At 39.7% G+C, this 9,212-nt stretch overlaps 1 long non-coding RNA gene across 1 annotated transcript; it reads right to left on the bottom strand.

Moving 5' to 3' along the window:
- Window positions 1–1,170: 1,170 nt before the first annotated feature.
- LOC134809396 (uncharacterized) lies at window positions 1,171–3,911 on the bottom strand. Its single transcript, XR_010154977.1, has 2 exons — window positions 3,826–3,911; window positions 1,171–1,335 (listed from the first exon to the last, which is right to left on the bottom strand). It is a non-coding gene; the product is annotated as an uncharacterized LOC134809396 (long non-coding RNA).
- Between the last annotated feature and the right edge of the window lie 5,301 nt (window positions 3,912–9,212).

Raw genomic sequence — 9,212 nt, 5'->3', positions numbered from 1 at the left:
ATCTGTAATACATATTTATTTTATATGTGCATGAGAATTATAATTTTACTTCTTTTTGAGAATTCTCATTTACCACTGTGGAGAGATACTTTTGATCCCCACCAATCATACTTTCCTGGGCCTTTTGTTTTCCTTTAACCCTTCTGGGTTTGATGATTCTGATTGTCTGGTTGTGGGGAAAGTTTTGTTTTTGTATATATCTTCATATATATATAAATTTTTTTTTTAAAGCAGGTGTTTGCTTCAGAAGGCCCCACCTTGCTTTCCAAGGAGGGTAGGCAGTCTCATGTATTTTGAACTTTGAGGAAACTGAGTTTATTGATTTCCATTTCAAAGAAACTGAGTTTCTTGATTTCTCTTTATCACTCCTCCCTCTCCCTCTATGTGCAGTAGCTGAGAGAGTTCTGGTGGCCCCGATGCTCTGCCATTGGAACACAGCACGCAGACACACACAGGTGCAGAGTCAGGCACCAGTAGCATACCTAGACAGCCAGTGTTCTGGCTGCTCTTCCTTTCTCGTCCTCTGAAACCTCTAGCCCTGTTTTTTCATGGCATTCGTTATTTGTGTGGTCCTTTACTACAGAAGTTTGAGGGTTATTTTAAGGAACTCTTTCGCTGGGCTCAGGAGATAGGCAGAAAGACAACTTGAGATGAAATGCATGAAAAAGTAGCCCAACTGCTTTATTTACTATCCCTGAGAGGAGGACAAAAAGCTTTTGGCAGTTGGGATTTACCTTCTATTTTATGGAGGGTGGGGTGTGGCCGGGGAGCCACTCACTTCACATTCCACCAAGGCAGAAAGTGAAATTTCCTCCCTGAGGTCCTGGAACTGGTCCTTATAGAGACAACTTGGTGGAAAGCATAGCTCATGAGGGCCCCAACCTTCAGGGAAGTCCCTATCTGCAATTGGGTCACCTTCCAGAGACAATTATAGTGGCTCATGTTGCTTGAGTTCTGGGATATATTTCTGTAAACCAGGAGCTCACAGTCACAATTTGCAAAGAGGGTTGGCTTAATAGGAGGGCTGGGATTCCCACGTGGCTGCTAGGTTCCTCCCACTCCTTCTTGGATCATGGTTCTTGATTAGGCTAAGGCTGGCTCTCGCCTTTCTTTCTGGTGTCTAGGAAAGTCATGGAGGCAAGTATGCCGCTATAAAAATTAGACTCTGTGTTACTAGCTGAAGATGATGCAATTTATTTACAACTGTAAGTAAATTTATCAATGTGCAGACTCCAGCGGCTCAGTGCCTCTTGCTTACTCTTGCTGAACCCTGGGCTTTGGAGAGAGTTGCTTGAGTTTCTACAATTTGTTCCATAATTTTTAGGATCCCAGTTCCTGCAAAGTTAGGAGATTTACTGAATCAGTGGTAAAAAAAAAATATATTTTGGCTAAATTTGAACCAAACAGGCAGGCTCCTCCTAAAAGTCTGTATAGATTGAGGCTTCCGATTGCCCAACAGAATTTTCTGTAGTTAAATCTGTCCTCCAACACCAGAAATCTGTGTTTGCTGAAGCTGCTGTGAGGAGACCTCGTATCTACCTAAATGTATATGTGTGTGTGTGTGTGTGTGTGTGTACACGGTCTCTACCAAAGAAGATAAAAATTAGCCGGGCTTGGTGGTGTGCGCCTGTAATTTCAGCTACTCCACAGGAGTACAGGCAGGAGAATCTCTTGAACACAGAAGCAGAGGTTGCAGTAAGCTAAGATCACACCACTGCACTAGGGCCTGGCCAGCATTGTGACTCTGTCTCAAAAATAAATAAATAAATAAATACATAAATACATAATACATACATACATAAAAATATACTACAGAAATGTTCTTTGTAGTAAGCCATTTTACAGAAAATGGTGAGGGAAATCCTGGTGCAGAGGTTCACTCCCAGTACTCCCAGAACTAAAGGCAAAGACAGGAGACTCACTTGACTTCAGGAGTTTCCAGCCAGCCTAGGCAACATCCAAGACCCTTTTTCTAAACTGAAAAAAAAAATGGTGATGGAATGTTTTGACAGTCACTGTTGCCCAGCAGCAAGCAATATTCAACATTAGCTATCACTGGATTCTCAATGAGAATCCCAGAGTATCAAATGGTTCCCAGCAGATCCAAGTACAATAATATGTCTAGAACAGGGATTCTGCATTTCCAACTTTCAAACTTGCCACATATCATGGATAATATATTGACCACTAATTATTTACATCCACCAGCCATTTAGCATTATCATTGCTAGGGGCTTGCCCTTTTGAATTCATTCTGCAATTGTACTGTAATAATATAAAAATAGTCTCGATCATCCAAAATGGTTGTTGTGCTGCTTTCTCTTTCAGATTGTCCATGTTAAGAAAAAGTTTCTGTGTTTATGTATGTGCATTTGTGTATGTGGATGTTGTCGAGAGCATACAAAGAACAAACAAACAGAAGAAGAAATAATCTATCCACAGGACAAATCTTCTGTTTTCTCTCTTCTTCTTCAAGGAGTGTGAGCTGTCATAGGAGTTACAGATACCAGCCAGTAGCTAAACGAACTTTCTGCATTATAGTCAAATGGATCATGAGGAACGCAGGAAGAAAGTGAGGCCTCAGGATCCTGGTTGGGTCCTAGAGTAGGAAGGGTGCAGCATCCATTAAACAGTGTAGAAAAGAAAAACTAATACAGTTATCCCTTGCTATTCTGGAGGATTGATTCCAGAATCCCTGTTGGATACCAAAGTACATGAATGTTTGAGACCCTGATATAAAATGGTGTAGTATTTATGTATAACATATGTACATCCTCCCATATATCACCATCCTCGATTATTTAAATCATTCCTAGACTATCTAAATAAGTCATCCCTAGATTATTTATAATTACTAAAGCAGTGTAAATTCTATGTAAATAGTTGTTATACTGTATTATTTAAGTAACAATGACAAGAAAATGTTGGAACATGTTCAGTACAGGTGCACCCTTCCATTTTTCCCCAAAATATTTTCAATCTAAACTTGGTTGAATACATATAGACAGAACTCACAGATAGGCAAGGATTATTGTATCTTTTCCTCAGTGATCACAAGGTTCATGACTGACACCACTATGAATAAAGACAAATTAACAAGGGAAAAACATAACAAATTTATTCAATGAAGTTTCAGGTGACATAAGAGCCTTAAGAAATAAAGACTCAGAGAACCAGTGAAAATTGTGTATTTTAGTTTTCAGTGCTGCCAAACAAAAATGATGGGGCCATGGTTTTGTATTGAGCTCCAAAATTAGGCAGCAACAGACGAGGTCAAACTAAAATGGAGTCACTCATGCTAAGTTTCACATAATATCAGGTAAATTAATCTGAAATATGAGGGAAAGAGATAGATCCTGAAAGCCATCTTTTTTTTCTGAAAACAAGAGATTAGAGTCTACCCAATTCAGTGCAATAACGAACCATACTCTGCTTTATCCCTTTCAAAAAAGTAACCTCATGTCAACTAGTCACTTTTCTGTTGTTTCATATCTTTGCTCTCACCATACAAAATCCACTGTTCTACTACTTGCCAGTGGGATCTATCACTCCATTTTGTAGAATGGAGGATGCTCCTTCATGACTTGCAAATAAAAGCCAATTATCTGTATAAGTAAAGGTGTTGTAATTTTCCCTTTTGATCGTTTCAGTGGTTCACACCTGTATCTTTGCCTCAGTATGTGGGGGAAGGATGGGAGGCTGAGGCAGAAGGATTCCCTGAGGCCAGGAGTTTGAGATCATCTTGAGCAACATGGCAAAATCCTGTTTCCACAAAAAATTAAAAATTAGCTGAGCATGTTAGCACATACCTGTAATCCCACATACCTGGGAGGCTGAGGTAGGATGATGACCGGAGCCAGGGTGGTCGAAGCTACAGTGAGCCATGATTGCACCACTGCAGTCCATCATGCATGACAGAGTGAGACCTTGTATCAAAAAAAAAAAAAAAAAGAAAGAAAAGAAAGAAAAAAAAGAAAAAAATAAAGAAAGAGAAAGAAAAAAGATAGAATGGACAGGTAATGTAGAAGTATTATAGGACAAAATAATTTATGATATAATGATAATAAATTGGGTAAACTTTAAGGCCTGGGAGTTCAGATTCTTTTTAGCCTCTCTCTATTGTATTCTTTCCCTTTGTGTATGGTGCAGGACATATGCCACATGAGAGTCTTATGAACTACTTTCAAGGGAGGTATGTCAGACAATAATTTTATGGACAGCTTTCACACAGAAAGGTTAGAATAAGTCAGTGACGCCTCATGCCTGTACTCCCAGCACTTTTGGAGGCTGAGGCGGGTGGGTCACCTGAGGTCAGGAGTTCGAGACCAGCCTGACCACTATGGTGAAATGCCATCTCTACTAAAAACACAAAATTAGCTGGGCATGGTGGCACCTGCCTGCCTCTAATCTCAGGTACTCAGGAGGCTGAGGAAGGAGAATCACTTGAATCCAGGTGGTGGAGGTTACACTGAGTCAAGATTGTGCCATTGTACTCCAGCCTGGGCAACAAGAGCAAAACTTCATCTCGAAAAAGAAAAAAAGAAAGAAAAACAACAAAAAAAGAAAATGTCAGTGAGTGACCTCCATGATGTCATATTTTGGCATAATATGTCCTAAGCCCCAACACCAGTGACAGCAGGCCAATGGATGCTATCCTTGGGCAGAGAAGTTCCTAGGTCAGGGATAGGAGACAAAAGCCAGTACCCAATCCTAACAGATGCTGGGCTCAAAATCTTGCACCTTTCTACCCCAGTTTTAACATCTCTGTATCTTCAAGGAGAGAAAAAAGCATAGGTCTTTTTTTCCAAAGTTCATTTAAGACAAAGTATTGGCCAGGCGCAGTGGCTCACACCTGTAATCTCAGCACTTTGAGAGGCCAGCATGGGTGGATAGCCTGAGGTCAGGAGTTTGAGACCTGCCTGGCCAAAATGGTGAAACCCTGTCTCTACTAAAAATACAAAACTTAGCTTGGCATGGTGGTGGGCACCAGCTACTTCGGAGACTGAGGCAGGAGAATCACTGGAACCCAGGAGGCAGAGGTTGCAGTGAGCCAAGAGAGCGTCACTGCACTCCACCTTGGGCAACACAGTGAAACTTCGTCTCAAAAAAAAAAAAGACAAATTATTATCCTTTTCCACCATCCTTTCCCTACATGCCAATATTACCTCATACTTAGCCGACCAAGAATGAGTCAGAGACAGTTCAGGGATCCAGAGCAGGAAATAGTATACACACACACCAGCATCTGATCTCCAGAATAACAGAAGAGTACATAATCAAAAAGCTACTTTACATTAATATTCTTCACAAGGGTTTCTTTTCAAAAATGAGTTTTGACAACACTGAGATGCTCTTTTTTCTTTCTTTTAACCTCCAACTCTTGATGTAACCACCCAATGGGTTCATTTTGTCCAGAGCCCAGAGACAGCTGATTTTTCAGTAGGTGAATTGCAATAGAGGAAGAGATTAAATACACATAGAGCTGGCTAAATAGGAGCCTAGGGTTTTATTATTACTCAGCCTTCCTATCAACTTGGAGGCTAGGGTTTATCAAAGACAGTTTGGCAGGTGGGGGCTAGGGAATGGGTGCTTCTGATAGGTTGCGTATGGAATCACAGGGATGTGGAAAGTGGTCCTCTTGTGCTTAGTTCAATTCTGGTAGGCAGAAACAGGACTGGCTGAGTCTAGAGTCGCCTGTCTAGTTGGGCCATTTGGTAGTTAAAAATGACAAAACTTGAAAAAACACATCAAAAGGCCAGTCTTAAGTTCTACAAAAGTGATGTTAATTACAGGAGTAATTGGGGAATTTGCAACTCCAGAATAATGACCAGTAATCATTTAACTACATCTACATCTTAGCAGGATCACGCCCCTCTCATTGTCCTAACCTGGTGGTCTTTCATTGTTTTACAAAGGTGATTTAGTTTTGGGAAGGACTATTCTCCTTTAAACTATAGACTAAATTTTTCTCAAAGTTAGGTTAGTTTATGCCCAGGAATGAACAAGGGCAGTAGGTAGGTTAAGGGCAAGACGGTTAGATCAGTTCTCTGTTACTGTTATAATTTTCTCATTGTTATATTTTTTGCAAATGTGGTTGGATAAAATCATGGCTCATACAAATATACAAAAATACATATTAAAATTTTATTTAACATAAAACATTAAAATTTATTTAATAAATTATAAATGAAAAAATCAGTAACATGTTATAAGCAGTTTTAAAAAGTTAATGAAGCTCAGTTTTAACATGAAGTATAGGAATGGTGAAATTATATAAATGAAATTTGTAAATGGTGTCAATGTGCTTTTATCTAGAGCTGCTATAGGAAATCACCATAAACTGGGTGGCTTAATACAGAAAAACCTTCTTGTCTCACAGTCCTAGAGGTTAGAATTCTGAAATCAAGGTGTTGCCAAGTTGGTTCCTCTGTGAGTTCTGAGAAAAATCTGTTTCATATCTCTCCTAACTTCTGATGTTTGCCGGTAGTCTTTAGTATTTTTACTTGAAGTTGCGTCACTACAATGTCTGCCCTCATTTTTACATGGCCTTCTTATTAAGAACAACAGTCTTTGGACTTAGGGACCTCCTTACTCCAGGATGACCTCATTTTCACTTAATTACATTTGCCATCATTTTATTTCCAAATAAGAGCACATTCTGAGATTCCAGGTAGATACTAAGTTTTCAGAAACAGGATTAAACCCAGCGCAGGTGGAGAGAAGTCCCTAGAAATGTCACTGCACATAATTCATTTGTATATCAATAAACAAGAATTATTTTGCATTGCTATAAGTTACCTGCAATTTATAAAGTTGTGAAATAGTTCAAGACAATGAAGGGAGAGACTCTCTGGTAACTACAGAGTATGAGCTCATCATTGCTTAGTTTCCACAAGAGGAATCTCTGAATTTTTTTGTTTATTCCCAATGATCTTATAGCACTTATAAAGTTTTTACATTAGTTACAAAATACAATTTGAAGTGAAAGAAACAGAAATACAAAATATTAGTTTCTCTTTTTCTCCTACATTCCTACATGGATTTGTAGAAGAGCTGACCTTTACTTATAAAATAAATCAGCAAATGAGTGTCTTTTCTAGAATGGGGTGACCCAATTTTTATTACAGTGAATTATTAGGACACATATGCACAGCACTTGAACATGTTCTATCTTCTGAAACTTGTGTGAGGTACACAAACTGGTGTTATTGTTCCCACATTACAGATTAGGAGATTTCTCAGAAGAATTTCAGTTTGGTAATAAATATTTCTTATTGAATTGGGGCTAGCAGCCAGGTGAAACTGCCTCTTTTTGCTCCCACCTATGCTGCAGGTCAATGTCATTTAGCAAATGCTAATAAGTGAGATCTTCTGAGATCTTCCTACTGAGGCTGAAATAACACTAGCACCTCAAGCAGGTCATGTTTTAGGCAGCTCCTTTGCACAGCCCAATATTTCATCTGAAGGAATTGTCTCTTAAAATCTTCCATTCTCTCACTTTACCTGATTAATTTTGTATCTAAACCTCGAGAACAATTTTAAAGCATTTCTGCAGGCTGACCTCTTCTTATACTGGAAGAATTTTAGGAATCTGTGAGCCTAGTTAAATCTAGGAGGGTCAGTAAGATTAGTCACTGGGCAGGCAGGGTCCTGTGTTTAGATATTTTTCCTGTGGAGAATAAGATGAGGACTGTTGGTAATTTAGGTGATAATACTTTTTGCCTAAAAAAAAAATTGTTTCTCTACTATTTTATTTTGATTTTTATTTTATTTTTTCAATTTTTTGAGGTTTTTGCCTGGGCTGGGTAAACTCAGCTGTATGGTGCTGGATGTCAGTCTACCATCAGAGTGGGACACCATACTGGGAGACAGAGGACATCCACATTGCACAGTCCTGAGATATCAAATTCTCAAGGATAACACAGTTTTTCCGCATTTGTGGAATGAAGAACTATAACTACGGATAGACATCATAAAAACAAAAACCTTATGTAGTGACTAGTTAAGATTATAGTGCCAGCCCTGGGCTTTCAGGTTACAGAAAACTGGTAGGTTGTATGTTATGGGACTCAAGAGCATCTCTCAACATAGGCAATTGTATCTCTGCTGTCCTTTCTCTTCAGCAGCTTTCCTCTATAGGTCTCAGTGGGAATCCATCCTTTCGGGTTTTGGGATTTCAGAAGTGAACATGGCATTGGACTGCAGAGATGGTGTGTGAGTCCAGCCTACCTGAAACCAATGCAAATTAGTAAGTATTTGGGAACTAAAGTTACTTCTGGAGACGTTAAGGGTGAAAGCCATCTCCTTCACTGACTACGAAGCATCTAGAGGCTCAGGAAAGCATTAGGTAATGCTCACAGGGTCAGCTAAGGAAGTGAAGAGCAAAGACTGCCATTGTGTTAACAAGAGGTTGAAAGTGTATTCTCAGAAGAAGAAATTTACTGTCATATCCATCCCCATCCATCTGCAGGCTCCAATACACAGCTCTTTCATCTGTCCTCTGTAGTAAGATGAAATACCAAGCACAGAGCACAAATCCTGAACAATCACCATCACCTATTTGGTGGACGCATAGGCCTGGTCTCTGATCTGGTCACATATCCAGAGGGTCTGCTAACCCACTGCACCTAGGGAGACAGGCATTGTACCACCTTTTCTCTACTCTTCCCAGACTCAACACATTTGATTGTATATGCGCATGAGGTAGAAATATAAGATGAAGCAGGGCCAGAGTCAACAAGCCAGAACTAGATGCTTCTACCTGGACAGAAGACCTAGAATTCTTTTTTGGATCCTAAATTCACCAGGAAATTTTAACCACATGCATTCAGAGATACTGTGTAGGTGTGGCCAGTGTCAGCTGGCAGTGTACCCAGTGTACCACTGTGTCGCCCACCCTGTGGTCACTAGCAATTGGAATTCCTCAGTAATCTGGCTGGGAAACTGACCTTTGGAAGTCTTTCCCTTACTTCTCCTTCACCCAGCAAAGGGCTATGCAAATATCCTTTTACAAATTAAGGGCTGAATATCCAGCCCTAAGGTTTCTTCAGTTAGCAGATTAGTTTTACTTTGGAAAGCTGGGCCCAAGTTATTTGGCTCAAAACATCCTCCCAATGCTGAGGACACAACAGTTGAGAAACAGTACAACTGTTAGTATCCAGATTGCAAAGGAAGATGTAATAGTATATACTCATGTGTCACTTAACAACAGA

Source organism: Pan troglodytes, chromosome Y (genome assembly GCF_028858775.2).
Source record: "Pan troglodytes isolate AG18354 chromosome Y, NHGRI_mPanTro3-v2.0_pri, whole genome shotgun sequence".
Lineage (NCBI taxonomy): Eukaryota > Metazoa > Chordata > Mammalia > Primates > Hominidae > Pan > Pan troglodytes.
This window is presented reverse-complemented; position numbering and strand designations above follow the sequence as displayed.